Raw genomic sequence first — 21,672 nt, forward strand, 5'->3', positions numbered from 1 at the left:
GATGACAGCTAGCTGCTCTTGTGTTGTTGGTGCTAACAGCTAGCTGCCGTTGGTGAAGGTATGATGGATGAATGCACTTGTGTTAAAACCTCAAGATGTTATTTGTTTATTTCGTTAATAGCAATTAGTTGACAGATTATTCAGCGTGCTTGTGTTGTATTGTTTTTTTTTTTGTTTTTTTTAAAGGCTTGTTTATATAGCAAGCAGCTCGGTTTCGTAAAACAGAAGTTGACGATAAACATTGAAAGAATAAGTGTGGCCTAATACACAAGTGTTGTCCTATAAAGAGAGACCTTTATTAAATTGATATTAACAATCAATAAGGATTATTCGAACGGAATTTTCTTACATCTCGTAATTTAAACCTTAATTTGTCTGCTAAATGCTATATTTGGCATTTAAACGCTAAAGAAGGAGTTATTATGAAAGAGAGTGTTCTAGACCACGGTACGAGTAGATCAGATTCTATTTTTTGATGAATTCAACATAAAGGTATTCAACAAAATTTGTTATTAAATCATATCCAGTGAATACGTTAAAACCATTTGTTTTTAAGTTAAATAAATTTTAAAAATGGGAAATAGTATTACTGCAATAAAGTACAGTCTGGCATAACACAGTGGGCCAAATGATCAGAACTTTGTTAAAGTTAACAATGTGATCAAGAACAGGCTGTTATCATTTAAACAATGTGATCAAGAACAGGCTGTTATCATTTAAACAATGTGATCAAGAACAAGTTGTTATCATTTAAACAATGTGATCAAGAACAGGCTGTTATCATTTAAACAATGTGATCAAGAACATGGCTGTTATCATTTAAACAATGTGATCAAGAACAGGCTGTTATCATTTAAACAATGTGATCAAGAATAGGCTGTTATCATTTAAACAATGTGATCAAGAACAGGCTGTTATCATTTAAACAATGTGATCAAGAACATGGCTGTTATCATTTAAACAATGTGATCAAGAACATGGCTGTTATCATTTAAACGCGAGCTATTTGATAACAAATATTAACCAGTACAGCTGAAACAGTTGTCTTAAATATTGTTAGAAATACAGAAAATCACAGATGTTTCCATTAAATCCCCAGAGGAGGAAAGATTTGAAAAAGTTAACATCGATGACTTTATCAATGTTGTTAAATTAAACATTAGAAACGTGTTTCGGGCATGAGATTTTTAATCTTATTACCCGCCCCCACCCCCAACCCCACCTCCACCCCCCCCCCCCCAAAAAAAGAACACACACACAAAAACAACAACGAACAACAAAACACCATTTTATAATACGAGCACAGGTTGTTATCATGCGGATGAAGAATTTTCCAGTAGCTCACGGAGCAAATTTTGTTTATATTTTTTAAACATTATCCCACTGTCAAGCTTTAGTTACAAGCGTTAGAAATATTTTAGATGATCAAACGTATACCAGAGTTCTGGGCGGTTATTTTACTCCTACTTTTGTCGCTTTGCGCAGCTTCGGTGATTAACTGTTTTAATGCAAATCGACTCTTTCCGGCTGAAATGTAATCGAAATATATCATTCAGATGTGTGTGGGTTTTTAATTACAAATTGACAATTATTTACAACAGTACCTGGACTTCCGGTTGATGGCGAAAACCATGTTGACCAGGCATTCTTTTTTCAAGAAACTGTGACCGCCAGTGCATTATAAATGTGCCATGACGTAACAGCAATTATGCAGATGACGGAATGAGTAGCTTTTGAGTATCGAATTGGAACTCCGCGGACATTATCTATCATCATCATCATCATCATCATCATCATCATCATTATCATCATATTAATAATAATCATCATAATCATAATAATAAAGTAATAATATTAATAATAATGTTTCATTTCAGCTTTAAATAGGCAGCACATTTCTAGCTTAAATAATTTAAAAAAAAATGTCTGGCCTTACCGAAAGAGTACCCATTGTACCTTTTCAGAACGACGAATACAAAATAATTAACGTTTCCAATATAGAAAATTGAAATTCGATTATTCGATCCATTTCTATAAGGGCGTTGGCTTTTTATCTGGGACACAATTATAAACCCTATTATTATTTTGGAAAATGATATGTCAAGAGAACAAACAGCGAGGACGTGAATTGTGCCCATTGTCAAATAGTTCCATTTAGTTCTCTTTTAATCTGCTAACCTTTAACATAAGGGTATATATACGATATTTGAGCAACAAGTAACTATTAACTGTTCTAATGGATGGCATATGGTTGGTAGTCACGTAATGTCAAAACTTTCAGTCACGCAAGTTTGTTCCTTGGTTTTCACTTTGGATTCCTGGATTTTGGAGATGTTTGCATTTAATTCGTAGTGATCTAGAGCTCAACAATAGCGCTATAGAGATAAGAAGTCTACTTCGAGCCTCTTCCATGTAATACATTTCATCATCTTCTTCATCTTCATCTTCCTTCTTCTTCTTCTTCTTCTTCTTCTTCTTCTTCTTCTTCTTCTTCTTCTTCTTCTTCTTCTTCTTCTTCTTCTTCTTCTTCTTCTTCTCCTTCTTCTTCTTCTTCTTCTTCTTGTTTCTCTCTTTCTCCTAGTGCTAAAAAGGTACTACATTCCGCAATGGTGAAGAAACAGCTTGTTAACATTGTGATATTTTAGCCCAACAAAGCAATATTAATTCCTATCGCCCCTTTCACCGATTAGGTGTCAAAGGGGTTATTGAGGACGATCAATCAATCATTACAGAGATATTTATCTAATAGACAGAGTGTTGTTTCGAGACCTGATAATAGCGGAATATGTCTAAGAGTAAACTGAGTCTTCAATTACATTCAATTACTAAAGATTTGAATTGTAATTATATAAATAATTCAGGTAACTTTACACTCTGGTAACTAGCGTAAACGTGGATTTAAATGGCTTGCACTGACAATAAAAGACGTAATTGTCAACAGAGTTGCTATATTTTATACAACTAATTACAGTTTTTAAATGACAAAGTATGCAAAATGTATGCAAGAATAACCATGTTTACTTATATTCACTAGTATTTAATTTTCTCGAAATTTCCGAATGAAATGTGGGGTTTTAAAAAAGTGTAACAAAGTAGCAACTCTTATTAGTGTTCAGGTCAATGCACCCGCCAATGGGGTCGAAGGGCAGATACATATTTACTTATTTAGAAAAGCTCTGTAACCGAAAACCCGTTTGGCAGATTACGACACCGTCAAATTTCCATTTAGAAACGAAAATACTGCCAAAAATCCCTTAGGTAATTTGGTTTTATTAAGTACGCTATTTAGAAACTCACGCATGCGCACTGGCTAATATAAAGGCATTCGCTCGGCATTTCGCTCTGAACACTGAAAATTAAGACAGTTAATTTTAGCATTTATTTTTGTCTTCTAAACGATTATGTCGGAAAGCCGGACCCAGCTATTACTCATATTTTGACCTAGCTTTTTTATTTCTAGAAAATTTCGAATTATGTTTGGGTTTTGAAAGAAAAACATATTGCTATAATACATACGTACATACGTATACTTATACAACGAAGTATTTTGGTACACATGTTTATTCATGTGTGGGTTTTGTAAGAACAGTGTGACCAAATAACGACTCTTGTGTAACGAGACATTGCTAATATATAGATGATACTGCACCGAAGTATTCTGGTAAATATGTTTATCAATGTGCCGGCTTTGAAAGGGCAACGTCTTATATAGCACGTCAATCACAGCCATATATATATATATATATATATATATATATATATATATATATATATATATATATATATATATATATATATATATATATATATATAGATACCAATACAATTACGACTGTTGGTGTCTATGTAAATGATGCGTGGGGGGTAACATGTTAAAGTAAGATGCATACAAACTTTCCTGGAAAATTTCGAATGACTTTTGAAAAGAGTGAACAACTATATAGACAACTATTAATTCTAAGCCTTCTATGAAAAGTACAAAACAACATAAAATTGTAAAGAAATGTTACTGGCATGTAAATCATCTACAGCCTACCTTTAAATGTTCAGTTACTAATAGCAACCACCGGCGTAAACACTCTCTCGAACACTATTACCTTGACCTTCACCTTTGACCGGATGATCGCGCATTTAATAAAGGTCTTTGTCTGGTTCCATATATTCCGTCATAGTCATTCCTGATACTTGCATCATAGTTTATACCACAAACGGTACATACCGGGGTTTGTTCGTTTGATTGTTGTTGTTTTGTTTTAATTGTTTTTTTCTTGCTTTTTTATTTTTATTTGTTGATGTTTCTTTTTTCTTTTTTCCTTTTTTTTTCTTTTTTTGGGGGGTGGGGGTGAAGGTGGGGTGGGTGGGGTTGGATTTTGTACGAAAAAAGCCTCGAACAATCAATATACAAGTGAACAAATGTCAGCAGCGTATTGTACATGCATACCTTCATTAAATGGTGCATGTTCGAAGGACAACTCAGATAAGCAGCCTCCTTTTGTCTTCATGGAAATTAGTAATGACTAATGTTTCAAGTCAATTAATTTAGTAGTAAAACGGCCCGGGGCGATATACGAATGAGCATTGTGAGTCAAAAAAGCTATAGTGTCTTTATTAAGCCTACAGACATGCCATTACCAAAACGATGAATGAAAATGACAGACTGTTCTCCATTCAAAAAACATAACTTACAACGAAACGTTTCTTTTGTTGCAGCTGGTAATGTGAAAAAAATCAAGGCGTCTGTGAACACAAGGTGTTCGGCTAATAAATAATAAGGACAGATTACACTTGCTCCTTATTTAAGGTTATTTTCAAAACACAATAATTACCTTTAAAACATTATATAATAGACAAAATATATGTAAAGTATCGAAAGAACAATTCGACCATCAGCCCCAAATGACATACTTGCATAATGGGAGCAGTATGATTCGCAAGGAAATTGTTTTTTCTTTAAAGTTAAACTTCTCTTAGTGTCCATGCTGAATAAGAAAAGAATGCACATTAATGTTTAATCCCATCATTTCGTTAATAACTCTAAAAACAACAACAACAACAACAACAACGACGACGACGACGACGACGACAACAACAACAACACCAACAACAACGACGACGACGACGACAACAACAGCGACGACGACGACGACGACAACAACAACAACAACGAAGACGACGACGGCAACAACAGCGACGACAACGACAACAAAAACAACAACAACAACGACGACGACGACGACGACAACAACAACAACAACAACGACGACAACAACAGTGACGACGACGAAAACAACAACAACGACGACGACGACGACAACAACAACAGCGACGACGACAACAACAACAACGACGACGACAACAACAACAGCGACGACGACAACAACAACAATAACAACAGCGACGACAACACTACCAACATCAACAACAACAGCGACGACAACAACGACAACAACAACCCCAACAACGACAACAATCTTTCATGCAATGGCGATATTGCTTCATAACAGCATGAAAAGCACACAGTGAAAGAGGCAAGTTATGTCAAACATAGATATGAAATATAACATTGAAAAATTAAGGCGGAGACGAAGAAAATCCATGTATCATTTATATAAGGAGTTAACTAACACGACTATGTGGACCACACATGTCAGGTGAGCAGCTTCTCTGTTGTTTTCAAGTAAATTAGTAATGTTGTAAGTATTAAAGAAACAAATCGGCCAAGGGGATATATATGTTCTGAGTCACAATGGAGGACAACTTTCATATTATAGCTTTGACCGCAAACTCCCACACTTCCAAACTTACAAATCAATCATATGTTTATTTGCAACCACATTTGTGTCATATTTTTCATAATTTGGACCTGGGCGACTGGTTGTAATGAGGATATAACAATGCATCGTTAATAAACTGCAATAAAAATGATACAGTGAGAACCGAGCAGTAAATCACCAACTAATGGCAACTATTATATAGTCAACATGTTTAGTTGTTTTATCATATGGTTTTGAATTTCATTTGCAAAGGCTTCCAGCGTTAAGAAGAATTAAAGTGTTTTTACTGGTTTTCTAAACGATTAAGCCGTCAACTCGTTCAGAGGACCAACAATAAATGCTAACTTTCTTAGTGGTCAGCACGAAATGTCTCGCGAATGCCTCTTTACTAGCCAGTGCGCTTGTGCAAGCTTCTTAATAGCTCACTTTATAAAACCAACCAATGATTCAATGGACAATTGTCTGGTGTAATCTGCTTAAGTTGATATTTGGTTGCCGCAGCTCTCCGCAAGGATTGAATGTGAATCTGTACAGCGATCCCATTGATGGAGGCGTTAACACGAACACTAAATTAACTTATTGGATTCAGTTGACGAACATGCAATTTCCACTAAATATCTGCAGATATGAATGCAAAAAAAAAACGAATCAAGTACTACGGATTACTTGCTTACTCGAAACAATTGAACATATATGGGCATCCCTCGTATTTAGTGTTGGATGACTTCATCAGTGTTAAGCGGGGGAGTTTGCAAAAACCGCATGTTCTACCTGCCTCCAGCATACATTGATGTTAATTGTCGCTTGTCTGTTTAAGTTTTATCTCGTTAACTACCATCCTGGGTTTTTACAATATTAGTTTTTGTTTTACCTTTGATTATGATAAATTGTCGATGACATCCGAGAAGAATTTCATCCGGAGGAGATACAGTTGTCTTTGGTTAACTTATATGAATACACATTTACAAATTTATGTACAATAAACGGAGATCTGTCAACGTCTGTCACAGAATGTTCTACAATTAATTATTGACTAAATATTTACCCTTTTTTAGGTTTCGTTCTCTTCCAGAGAGAAGGGACCTATTTTCTTCATTTGTAACATTTCGGAATTTTAAAATCGCTAATGCATTTCTACCCTTCATTTAATAATACTTTAATACATCTTATAATAATGACATACAAGTTTATGGGAACAGCTATGTATACATATTTCAGCGTTTTACTGGTTAAGGCATCAATTCTAGGTTAATATTATGGTGTTTTCAAGGTTCATTTGCTGGCCAATTATGGGGGAAGGGCCTTCCCCGAGAGATCTCTCACTCTCAGAGTAAAGAGTTAGCAACGATCTCTCAGTGTAAAGAGTTAGCAACGATCTCTCAGTGTAAAGAGTTAGCAACGATCTCTCAGAGTAAAGAGTTAGCAACGATCTCTCAGAGTAAAGAGTTAGCAACGATCTCTCAGAGTAAAGAGTTAGCAACGATCTCTCAGAGTAAAGAGTATTTAGAGATCTCAGAGTAAAAAGTACACATATATCTCTCAGAGTAAAAAGTATACAAATATCTCTCAAGGTAAAGAGTTTACAACGATCTCTTACAGTAAAGAATATTAAGAGAACTCTCAGAGTTAAGCGTATATAACAATGTCTTGGAGTAAAGAGTTTTTAGATCTCTCTCAGAATAAAGAGTTTACAACGATCTCTCAGAGTAAAGAGTATAAGATAACTCACAGAGTGAAGGGTTTACAACGATCTCGCAGAGTAAAGAGTATAAGATAACTCACAGAGTGAAGGGTTTACAACGATCTCTCAGAGTAAAGAGTATAAGATAACTCACAGAGTTAAGGGTTTACAACGATCTCGCAGAGTAAAGAGTATAAGATAACTCACAGAGTGAAGGGTTTACAACGATCTCGCAGAGTAAAGAGTATAAGATAACTCACAGAGTGAAGGGTTTACAACGATCTCTCAGAGTAAAGAGTATAAGATAACTCACAGAGTGAAGGGTTTACAACGATCTCGCAGAGTAAAGAGTATAAGAGAATTCTCAGAGTTAATGGTACACAACGAACTCGCAGAGTAAAGAGTATAAGAGAATTCTCAGAGTTAATGGTACACAACGAACTCGCAGAGTAAAGAGTTTACAAACAGATAGAATCATAACTTCCGATCGCATTCTGAAATTGCCATTCGAACCTTTTTATGAAGTAAAATCGGTCACAAGTTAACCACTGTTTTTGATATTTATACATTCTTTTCGGTAATTTTAAACATGTGAGTAATTGTGTACTTTTAGGTCAAAGCAGTTCGTTTCACGTTTAATACATGAACATGATACAAAATGCACTCTTGCATATTCGTAGTTTCAGGATAAACAGGTATAAACATGGAATCAGCTTGGTCTTATCTTCCGTACAAAGTTTCTGTAATGTAAGGGTATTTTCCGTGACTCATGAACCATTGGCTCTATTATAGTAGTTCATGCCAGCTCGCGTGTTAAGTCCTATCTGTTCTTCCGATCTGCGTTCGACATTGCATATTTAGTACAGATCCATTGTTCTTTGAGATAATTGACATCTGCATGTAACAATAACATGATAAATAAATGTTAAACTAAATGATCACGGTTAGTGTCATTGTCAGTCTACGTGGATGACACTTTGTACTAAAACATACAGTAGATGTAGAGTAAAAAAGTATTGGCTGTGAGGCAGCTTTGTTTTTAATTATTTTTGGCAGCAAAATGCCAAAATGAACAGCTTTCGAGTCTGGTTGCGTACAAACCGCTGCTGAAGTCCATTTAGAGAGCCCTTGCACGACTCCGGCTCGAACCTTCGACCTCGTACGTATAGGTCGAGCCCAAGTTTCAATAACTTGGATATCTTAGTAGTAAACATGACGCAGCTTAAAGAGTGCTCGGGTTCAACCGTAAAGATATATATATATATATATATATATATATATACGGGTATACAGAATCTATGCAATAAATGTCCTTACGATATTTCATTGAAACCCAGTACTGTATACGCTTTAAAGCTCCACTCTCACAGATTGAACGTTTTGACAACTTTTTTATTTATTGTCTTGGAACGAGCCAGTTTTTGCGAAAATCCATGGAAACTAGATGTATAAGACTGCTTACAAAAAATCAGATCGCAGGTTTTTAAATTTAAGTTTAAAAGTTGATGTTTTATGCATTTTTCTTAAACCGTTAGTAACGGTTTAAGCCATAAAACATTAATTTTCAAACGGAAATATAAAAACCACGGTCTAATTTTTGGTCAGCAATCTTATATCATTGGTTTGAAGATTTTTACGCAAAAATTTGCTCTTTCTACGACAAAAAGTAAAAACGTTGTAAAAATGGTATATCTGTGAGAATGCAGCTTTAAAAGCGGTTACGACTAGAAAGTTCCGATGGTAAGCCTTACGATCGTTATTGAAATGAGGCCCGGGAAGGGAACTTTTTTTTACTGAATTAAATATGATTTTATTCAACATTATCAGAAGTTCTTTTTCATAAGTTTTTGGGGTAGCTGACAGCCACGGGCAATCTTGCATTGGTCGTCAGGTATGGAGGACTTTCCGATCATCGATACCGTCGGCATTCTCATTATCAGCACTGAAAAGAATAGAGACGTGCCAATGGTGTCGTCTAAGCAAGGGACACCCTAAACGCGTCGTTTGCGATCACTATGGAGGGTGTGCTAACGACCCTGTAAATTTGAAAAAAAGACTGATAATCATAGAAGAATTGATAAGCAGACATCATGTGAAAATTATCTATTTAAGTATTTTGATTTTGATTTCACATAAAGTATTGTGTTGCTGCATACTTTTGGTGTTGTTCTTATTCATTCAATTTTATTGTCTTTGCATTATTTGCTTTCATTTACCATTTTTTATTGCAATTTAGTTTACAAGTATACGAAATTGACGGTCTTCAAATGGCCTAAAATATACGTCAAATTGTACCAAAACTCTGCTCCACCATAACAACGTCCTTCTTTACACCAAATAACAAAAATTGAAGAAAATCAACGCTTTTCATAGATTAAAAATAGCACTTGGCTATACATGTATGTTTGTATGTACTCGTGAAAACTGGCTACATATGTGTACGTGCATATACTCGTGAAAACTGGCTACATATGTGTACGTGCATATACTCGTGAAAACTGGCTAAATATGTGTACGTGCATATACTCGTGACAACTGGCTATATATGTGTACGTGCATATACTCGTAAAATTGGGCTACAAATGTGTATGTGCATATACTCGTAAAATTGGGCTACAAATGTGTACGTGCATATAGTCGTGACAACTGGCTACATATATGTACGTGCATATACTCGTAAAATTGGGCTACAAATGTGTATGTGCATATACTCGTGACAACTGGCTACATATGTGTACGTGCATATACTCGTAAAATTGGGCTACAAATGTGTACGTGCATATACTCGTGACAACTTGCTACATATGTGCACGTGCATATACTCGTGACAACTGGCTACATATGTGAACGTGCATATACTCGTGACAACTGGCTACATATGTGTACGTGCATATACTCGTGACAACTGGCTACATATATGTACGTGCATATACTCGTGACAACTGGTTACATATGTGTATGTGCATATACTCGTAACATTGGGCTACATATGTGTATGTGCATATACTCGTAACATCGGGCTACATATGTGCATGTGAATATACTCGTAACATCGGGCTACATATGTATATGTGAATATACTCGTTACATCTGGCTGCATATGTATAAGTGAATATACTCGTTACATCTGGCTGCATATGTGTACGTGCATATACTCGTAACATTGGGCTACATATTTGTATGTGCATATACTCGTAACATTGGGCTACATATGTGTATCTGCATATACTCGTAACATCGGGCTACATATGTATATGTGAATATACTCGTTACCTCTGGCTGCATATGTATATGTAAATATAATCGTAACATCTGGCTGCATATGTGTACGTGCATATACTCGTAACATTGGGCTACATATTTGTATGTGCATATACTCGTAACATTGGGCTACATATGTGTATCTGCATATACTCGTAACATCGGGCTACATATGTGTATGTGAATATACTCGTAACATCCGGCTACATATGTATAAGTGAATATACTCGTTACATCTGGCTGCATATGTGTACGTGCATATACTCGTAAAATTGGGCTACATATTTGTATGTGCATATACTCGTAACATCGGGCTACATATGTGCATGTGAATATACTCGTAACATCGGGCTACATATGTACATGTGCATATACTCGTAACATCGGGCTTCATATGTGTACGTGCATATACTCGTAACATTGGGCTACATATTTGTATGTGCATATACTCGTAACATCGGGCTTCATATGTATATGTGAATATACTCGTTACCTCTGGCTGCATATGTATATGTGAATATAATCGTAACATTGGGCTACATATTTGTATGTGCATATACTCGTAACATTGGGCTACATATTTGTATGTGCATATACTCGTAACATTGGGCTACATTTGTGTATGTGCATATACTCGTAACATTGGGCTACATATTTGTATGTGCATATACTCGTAACATTGGGCTACATTTGTGTATGTGAATATACTCGTAACATTGGGCTACATATTTGTATGTGCATATACTCGTAACATTGGGCTACATATTTGTATGTGCATATACTCGTAACATTGGGCTACATTTGTGTATGTGCATATACTCGTAACATTGGGCTACATATTTGTATGTGCATATACTCGTAACATTGGGCTACATTTGTGTATGTGCATATACTCGTAACATTGGGCTACATATTTGTATGTGCAGATACTCGTAACATTGGGCTACATATGTGCATGTGAATATACTCGTAACATTGGGCTACATTTGTGTATGTGCATATACTCGTAACATTGGGCTACATATTTGTATGTGCATATACTCGTAACATTGGGCTACATATTTGTATGTGCATATACTCGTAACATTGGGCTACATTTGTGTATGTGCATATACTCGTAACATTGGGCTACATATTTGTATGTGCATATACTCGTAACATTGGGCTACATATTTGTATGTGCATATACTCGTAACATTGGGCTACATTTGTGTATGTGCATATACTCGTAACATTGGGCTACATATTTGTATGTGCATATACTCGTAACATTGGGCTACATTTGTGTATGTGCATATACTCGTAACATTGGGCTACATATTTGTATGTGCAGATACTCGTAACATTGGGCTACATATGTGTATGTGCATATACTCGTAACATTGGGCTACATTTGTGTATGTGCATATACTCGTAACATTGGGCTACATATGTGCATGTGCATATACTCGTAACATTGGGCTACATATGTGTATGTGCATATACTCGTAACATTGGGCTACATATGTGCATGTGAATATACTCGTAACATTGGGCTACATTTGTGTATGTGCATATACTCGTAACATTGGGCTACATATGTGCATGTGCATATACTCGTAACATTGGGCTACATATGTGTATGTGCATATACTCGTAACATTGGGCTACATATGTGCATGTGCATATACTCGTAACATTGGGCTACATTTGTGTATGTGCATATACTCGTAACATTGGGCTACATATGTGCATGTGCATATACTCGTAACATTGGGCTACATTTGTGTATGTGCATATATTCGTAACATTGGGCTACATATGTGCATGTGCATATACTCGTAACATTGGGCTACATATGTGTATGTGCATATACTCGTAACATTGGGCTACATATGTGTATGTGCATATACTCGTAACATCGGGCTACATATGTGCATGTGAATATACTCGTAACATCGGGCTACATATGTGTACGTGCATATACTCGTAACATCGGGCTACATATGTGTACGTGCATATACTCGTAACATCGGGCTACACATGTGCATGTTAATATACTCGTAAAATCGGGCTACATATGTGCATGTGAATATACTCGTAACATCGGGTTACATATGTGCATGTGAATATACTCGTAACATCGGGCTACATATGTATATGTGAATATCCTCGTAACATCGGGCTACATATGTATAAGTGAATATACTCGTTCCATCTGGCTGCATATTTATATGTGAATATACTCGTAACATCGGGCTACATATGTTTAATAATATTATGTGTATATACTCGTTACATCGGGCTACATATGTATAAGTGAATATACTCGGTACATCTGGCTGCATATTTATATGTGTATATACTCGTTACATCGGGCTACATATGTATAAGTGAATATACTCGTTACATCTGGCTGCATATTTATATGTGAATATACTCGTAACATCGGGCTACATATGTTTAATAATATTAAGTGAATATACTCGTTACATCGGGCTACATATGTATAAGTGAATATACTCGTTCCATCTGGCTGCATATTTATATGTGTATATACTCGTAACATCGGGCTACATATGTATAAGTGAATATACTCGTTACATCGGGCTACATATGTATAAGTGAATATACTCGTTACATCGGGCTACATATGTATAAGTGAATATACTCGTTCCATCTGGCTGCATATTTATATGTGTATATACTCGTAACATCGGGCTACATATGTATAAGTGAATATACTCGTTACATCGGGCTACATATGTATAAGTGAATATACTCGTTCCATCTGGCTGCATATTTATATGTGTATATACTCGTAACATCGGGCTACATATGTTTAATAATATTATGTGTATATACTTGTAACATCGGGCTACATATGTTTAATAATATTATGTGTATATACTCGTAACATCGGGCTACATATGTTTAATAATATTATGTGTATATACTCGTAACATCGGGCTACATATGTTTAATAATATTATGTGTATATACTTGTACAATCGGGCTACATATGGATATGTGTATATACTCGTTACATCGGGCTACATATGTGTATGTGAATATACTCGTTACATCGGGCTACATATGTATATGTGAATATACTCGTGACATCGGGCTACATACGAGTATGTGTATACATTATTTTAGTGATGAAATATTAGTATTGTTATGTTGTCATATATTGCTTCATATTAAGGCATTATTTTGTTTTTCCATTCATACACATATAATGCTTATTTGTTTTTTTTATATATTGGTATATGAGTAAGATGGGAAACCGTTTGGATTTGAGTCGAATAAACTCTGCTCTGTTTGCTTGTTTAAGGATGTGTGTGTTTGTTTGTTTGGATGATAGATAGTTGGAATGTTTGTTTGTTTGGTTGATAGATATTTGGATTGTTTGTTTGTTTGGTTGATATATAGTTGGATTGTTTGTTTGTTTGGTTGATAGATAGTTGGATTGTTTGTTCGGTTGATAGATAGTTGGATTGTTTGTTTGTTTGATTGATAGATAGTTGGATTTTTTGTTTGTTTGCTTGGTTGATAAATAGTTGGATTGTTTGTTTGTTTGCTTGGTTGATAGATAGTTGGATTGTTTGTTTGTTTGCTTGGTTGATAGATAGTTGGATTGTTTGTTTGGTTGATAGATAGTTGGATTGTTTGTTTGTTTGTTTGGTTGATAGATAGTTGGATTGTTTGTTTGTTTGGTTGATAGATAGTTGGATTGTTTGTTTGTTTGCTTGGTTGATAGATAGTTGGATTGTTTGTTTGTTTGCTTGGTTGATAGATAGTTGGATTGTTTGTTTGTTTGCTTGGTTGATAGATAGTTGGATTGTTTGTTTGGTTGATAGATAGTTGGATTGTTTGTTTGTTTGCTTGGTTGATAGATAGTTGGATTGTTTGTTTGGTTGATAGATAGTTGGATTTTTTGTTTGTTTGCTTGGTTGATAGATAGTTGGGTTGTTTGTTTGTTTGCTTGGTTGATATATAGTTGGATTGTTTGTTTGTTTGCTTGGTTGATAGATAGTTGGATTGTTTGTTTGTTTGTTTGGGTGCTTGATAAATAAAACAAGAACATGCATGATAAATGATTTGTCCTTGAATGTGGCAATGTAGTTCCAACAGCGTTAATTAAGACAGAGTTTAGTACGTGAATGGTTTCAATAAACAGTTTGTTGACGCATGGACCTCGAATATGTTTAAGCATAAACCAGGAGTGGTTCCAGAATTGATGTTGGAAGGGGCGCTTTATGGGAAGAACTCTGGAAGCTCCAAAATAGGCTCTAAATATGGTAGGGTGTGTATAATTTACCCTAAAACGTTTCACTCCTTTGTCATGCACATATGTTTCGACTTTATAACCGAATTACAAAATGAGTATAACTAAAACGAAAAATATCGAATAATTCGACATAACCAGAACATCGAGTAAACAGGGTTCGACATAACGAGTTTCGACTGTATATGCAAACTTTAAGGAAAGTGCTGTACTTGTGAATCACTCTACACGTTTCTAAAGTAAAGCTTTCAAGATATAGGTGCTTGTTTTTGGATAAAAAAACCCGAAGAATTATTAAAATGAAACAATTTAAAAAAACACCACACACCTCTTTATCTGTTCAAGCGTTTCGACTCTGCCTCAACTGCGTTTCTCTGATGCATTTATAAGGTTTATCTCTCTTATGCATTTGTAAGGTTGAGCTATTTAACGCACTTGTAAGGTTGAGATTTCTAACGCATTTGTAAGGTTGAGCTTTCTAACGCATTTGTAAGGTTGAGCTTTCTGACGCATTTGTAAGGTTGAGCTTTCTAACGCATTTGTAAGGTTGGGCTATTTAACGCATTTGTAAGGTTGAGCTATTTAACGCATTTGTAAGGTTGAGCTATTTAACGCATTTGTAAGGTTGATCTATTTAACGCATTTGTAAGGTTGAGCTATTTAACGCATTTGTAAGGTTGAGCTTTCTAACGCATTTGTAAGGTTGAGCATTCTCACGCATTTGTAGGGTTGAACTTTCTAACGCATTTGTAAGGTTGAGCTTTCTAACGCATTTGTAAGGTTGAGCTTTCTCACGCATTTGTAAGGTTGAGCTTTCTCACGCATTTGTAGGGTTGAGCTTTCTCACGCATTTGTAAGGTTGAGCTTTCTCACGCATGTGTAAGGTTGAGCTTTCTCACGCATTTGTAAGGTTGGGCTTTCTAACGCATTTGTAAGGTTGAGCTTTCTCACGCATTTGTAGGGTTGAGCTTTCTCACGCATTTGTAAGGTTGAACTTTCTCACGCATGTGTAAGGTTGAGCTTTCTCACGCATTTGTAAGGTTGGGCTTTCTAACGCATTTGTAAGGTTGAGCTTTCTAACGCATTTGTCAATGCTGTTGTAAGGTCTATCTCTCTAATGTTGTTGTAAGGTCTATCTCTCTAATGTTGTTGTAAGGTCTATCTCTCTAATGTTGATGTAAGGTCTATCTCTCTAATGTTGTTGTAAAGTCTATCTCTCTAATGTTGATGTAAGGTCTATCTCTCTAATGCTGATGTAAGGTCTCTCTCTCTAATGCTGATGTAAGGTCTATCTCTCTAATGCTGTTGTAAGGTCGATCTCTCTAATGCTGTTGTAAGGTCTATCTCTCTAATGCTGTTGTAAGGTCTATCTCTCTAATGCTGTTGTAAGGTATATCTCTCTAATTCTGTTGTAAGGTCTATCTCTCTAATGCTGTTGTAAAGTCTATCTCTCTAATGTTGTTGTAAGGTCTATCTCTCTAATGCTGATGTAAGGTCTATCTCTCTAATGCTGTTGTAAGGTCTATCTCTCTAATGCTGTTGTAAAGTCTATCTCTCTAATGCTGTTGTAAGGTATATCTCTCTAATGTTGATGTAAGGTCTATCTCTCTAATGCTGAGGTAAGGTCTATCTCTCTAATGCTGATGTAAGGTCTATCTCTCTAATGCTGTTGTAAGGTCTATCTCTCTAATGCTGTTGTAAAGTATATCTCTCTAATGCTGTTGTAAGGTCTATCTCTTTAATGCCGTGTAAGGTTTAACGTTGTTGTTAGGTTTTATCTCTCTTTTAACTTTTTTAAGACCGCATACAAATACTTTTTTGGTCATTACATTCAATTAATCTTCTCTATAAATTATAATATAATCATAATATACTTTTATTCAACAATATATTCAATAAATGTGTCATATCATGTGATCATGATATATGATGTGTACTTCTTGTTTGTTTATAGAGTATTAGTTTGATTGTTTGTTTTGTTGCTAGTTTATTTTTGTTTTTTCCTCGTTGAGTATATATTTGTGTGTGTGTTTGTTTGTGTGTGTGTTTGTTTGTTTGTTTGTTTATTCCTGTTATTATGCATTTGATACATGTTCCATAAAACAACAGCATACGTGATAAGTGTTTTTCCCTGAACTCGGCAATGAAGTTCCAACTGCGTTAATCAAGATAGAGGTCAGTACGTAAAAGACTAAGAAACAAATTGTTGACAACTGGACCTCGAATACATGTTTGATGAAGTTTAAACCAGTGCGGCTCAAGGATACAACCATAGGAAGGGCGCACTTTTGGGGCATAATCCAAGAACATCTAAAATAGGTTGTAACTTGGTGAGGGGTGGGGTAGAGGGAGTGGGGGTTAGGCGTTGGGTGATATGAACATGAACATTTTTTAGACAATACTAGGCGGAGGAGGTGTCTCCAGGTGCTCCGGGACAGAAATAAAGACACGAATGTGCTTCCATACGTCTGAAATAATGCTTTGGAGCATACATTTCACAAAAAGCTGCTATATTATATTTCTCTTATTTTTTAAAAAAGTTGTCACAAATATTACAATTGTAAAGAACTTGATCTGTGAATTGTATTGTATAATGTATGGGCCTCAATATCTTTGATCTTAAGACAATTTCTTTTAAAGTTATGTACTTATGAATGACTTGACACATTTCTATATTCCATATGGCAGGTTGAACCTATTAGGATAGAATTACTGTATTTTGGACCAGAGAACAAAGAATTATTACAATGTAACAATTTGGAAACAAAACACCCCTTATCTTACGATATAATAATTTCATTTGTTCACGGTTCACTAAGGTTCACTGAGTTGGATTTTGGAACTTTCTATTTTCGGTTTTCCTTTATTCAAATGTTTGACGCTTCAGTAAGTTGTACTTTTATCTGCTATGTGAGCATATGTATCACTTTTAAAACAAAACCATGCATATGTCATAAACTGACATCATGCGTCCAACCATAGTTGTGAATTATGTTTTGGTAAAGTGCAAACTTTATGACTTGACTCTGAAGAGTACACCATGTTCAATAAACACTATAAGACATTTTTAGATCAAATAAAGCATTGACAAACTGTTAAATAAAAGCTATAATACGGTGGCTTCAACTTATCCTTAGATGTGCCTCAGCTGTTTGCCAGTTATTTTAACAGTCAAATGTAATAACTCAGATTCTACACTTAAACCTAAGTTAGATCTAAGTTGGTTAGTGGATACGGCCCCTGTAGGTCTGTCTTGTCCATTTTATATCCCTGCAACCAAATGTGTCCTTAGAGGCAGAAACAGAAATGAATTACACAATTGTGCTTCAATACGTTTGAAATTATGCTTTCGAGCCCAAATTTCACTAAAATGATGCATTTGCTAAAATATGCACTCTTACTCCCAAATAAGATTCACCGCAAGTAATACAATTTTTTTCAATATATCAGATAGGATGAATAAATGTCGAAAACAAAGGTTCTTATGAAGGATACCGAGTTAAATTTGATAGAAAGGTGCAGAAAACACGGTATATTTAGTGGATACGGCCCCTGCAGGTCTGTCTTGTCCATTTTCTCTCCCTGCAAAACATCTAGAAGTTGTAAAAAAATATCATATGACTATTGACAACACCAGCACCATGAAGCTGCTCGACAAGAGGCACCTGGGGCAGTGATTACGAACAATCTCAAATCTGAGTTCAGACTCAAGACTCATTATGGCAACTCTTAATTTCATTGTAATTTTCCTTCTTTCGGAGTGTTGATGGCAAAATTCTTGAAATATATTACTATTTAAATGTTTTCTGTAACTTACAATTTTTTTGTAAAAGAAATGGAATAAATATGATTTTTTGTTCCTTTATAAAAATGCTTTTCTGAGTCTGAGTCTAGACTTGGACTCAAGACTGTTCGTAATCATGGCCCCTGATCTTGTTATACTCATGAATGGTTACCCATTTGTCCTCCAGATATAATTTAGGTTTGAGTTTGTGCATTGCAGAATGTTTTAACGTTATACGGATACAATTGTTTGTGGTCCAATGATAATGAAGTATTTTTTAAATGTATGTGTCGCAGAACGATTCCTGACGATCTGGCTCATACTTGAGACCGTCCCCGTGGCCTACTGGTTAAAGCGTCCGCCTACGGAGCGGGGGTCGTGGGTTCGATCTCTGGTCGCGTCATACAGAAAGACGTTAAAAGATACTACAAATGCATTTAAAAGTTAAACCTTGCCTGGCGCTTCAAATTTAAATTTGAATTGAACAGAAGATTCATAAAAAAATATAACATAATTGTTTTGATTTTTCTTTTCTTCAAAAGTGGACCTTTTTGTAATTAATCAAACGGAACAAGAACTTATAATAGTCTTTGTATGCTCGTTACAATGTAACAGTTTACTTATCTAGGATTTAGATACAGTTCCGTGCCAGGGAATATGTCAGAGATATGCTTGAAGTTTGTCATATAAAGTTTCCCCATTATATACACCTGAAATTCCAAAATGCTTTTGTGCGCAGCGATCCTGTTTTACTGGTTGACTTATTTGATCAATCAGGCACCGGCGTTAGTCTACTAAATGCGTCCTTTTACTTTCAGACAATGGCTCTAAACGGGAACATGAATGACAGCCTAACAATGCATACATCAAACGCAATATTGGTCTTTTCTAAATCCAAAAGTCATTTCAGTAAAATGAGTTTTTTTATTTAAAACATGCTTTAACATATCTTAAATTTTTTTGTGTGTGTTTCTTCAATGCACTATCCATTTTTTTTTACCAGTTATATATTCAGTATAGACATGTACAGTTTGAAATAGGTTTATATCTCTTGGACGTTCTGTCTTTTTAGTTACCAAATACGATGATCAAATACGAGACACTCTACAATACGTAACTCGAGCAAAATATCCAGTGAATTCAGTATTTTTTTTCATATTTGAAATCTAATTAATATTAAAAAAAAATCTGTTTAAGTATATTTCTTTTCCGCCTGCGAGCTACTGTCTTCTATATGAATACCTCCTGACCAACTGACACTCTGGTATCAGTACAAAAATTGGTCTGACCATTGCAACCAAACCATAACATCAGTTGTGTTTGGTTCCTTATAATGTACCCATTTTTTACTGAAAAACGTTAAAGCGACAATTTGATGCACGTAAGTTTTATAATAATGTACCGAATTCTGGAATTCTGAATATAATGCCAAAAAATAGTGTGTCAGATGACTGTCATAAATTTATAAAATGGAAATCGGCTTCGAAATAAACTCTCTTTTTACGTATCTGTTTCATTTATTTTCTTTTCAATGCTTGTTTTAGTTATCTCGTTTCTAACCTTTATGATTGTAACTCTCGTAAATATATCTCATTACTTCAATACACAACCATGCATATGGGTATAAATGGCTTAACAGCCTTTTTACTTTTAAGCACTACTGCTACTAAAACAACTCCTGCTACCTATACAACTACTTCTTCTACTAATAATAATACTCCTGCTGCTGCTGATGCTGCTGCTGCTACTACTTCTGCAACTACTTCTACTACTACTAATAATACTCCTGCTGCTGCTGATGTTGCTGCTGCTGCTACTTCTGCAACTACTTCTACTACTACTAATAATACTCCTGCTGCTGCTGATGCTGCTGCTGCAACTACTTCTGCAACTACTTCTACTACTAATAATAATACTCCTGCTGCTGCTGATGCTGCTGCTGCAACTACTTCTGCAACTACTTCTACTACTAATAATAATACTCCTGCTGCTGCTGATGCTGCTGCTGCTACTACTTCTGCAACTACTTCTACTACTACTAATAATACTCCTGCTGCTGCTGATGTTGCTGCTGCTGCTACTTCTGCAACTACTTCTACTACTACTAATAATACTCCTGCTGCTGCTGATGCTGCTGCTGCAACTACTTCTGCAACTACTTCTACTACTACTAATAATAATACTCCTGCTGCTGCTGCTGCTGCTGCTACTTCTGCAACTACTTCTACTACTACTAATAATACTCCTGCTGCTGCTGATGCTGCTGCTGCAACTACTTCTGCAACTACTTCTACTACTACTAATAATAATACTCCTGCTGCTGCTGATGTTGCTGCTGCTGCTACTTCTGCAACTACTTCTACTACTAATAATAATACTCCTGCTGCTGCTGCTGATGCTGCTGCTGCAACTACTTCTGCAACTACTTCTACTACTACTAATAATAATACTCCTGCTGCTGCTGATGCTGCTGCTGCAACTACTTCTGCAACTACTTCTACTACTAATAATAATACTCCTGCTGCTGCTGATGCTGCTGCTGCAACTACTTCTGCAACTACTTCTACTACTAATAATAATACTCCTGCTGCTGCTGATGTTGCTGCTGCTGCTACTTCTGCAACTACTTCTACTACTAATAATAATACTCCTGCTGCTGCTGCTGATGCTGCTGCTGCAACTACTTCTGCAACTACTTCTACTACTAATAATAATAATACTCCTGCTGCTGCTGATGCTGCTGCTGCAACTACTTCTGCAACTACTTCTACTACTAATAATAATACTCCTGCTGCTGCTGATGCTGCTGCTGCAACTACTTCTGCAACTACTTCTACTGCTACTAATAATAATACTCCTGCTGCTGCTGATGCTGCTGCTGCAACTACTTCTGCAACTACTT

The sequence above is a fragment of the Mya arenaria genome, chromosome 13, assembly GCF_026914265.1.
Source record: "Mya arenaria isolate MELC-2E11 chromosome 13, ASM2691426v1".
Lineage (NCBI taxonomy): Eukaryota > Metazoa > Mollusca > Bivalvia > Myida > Myidae > Mya > Mya arenaria.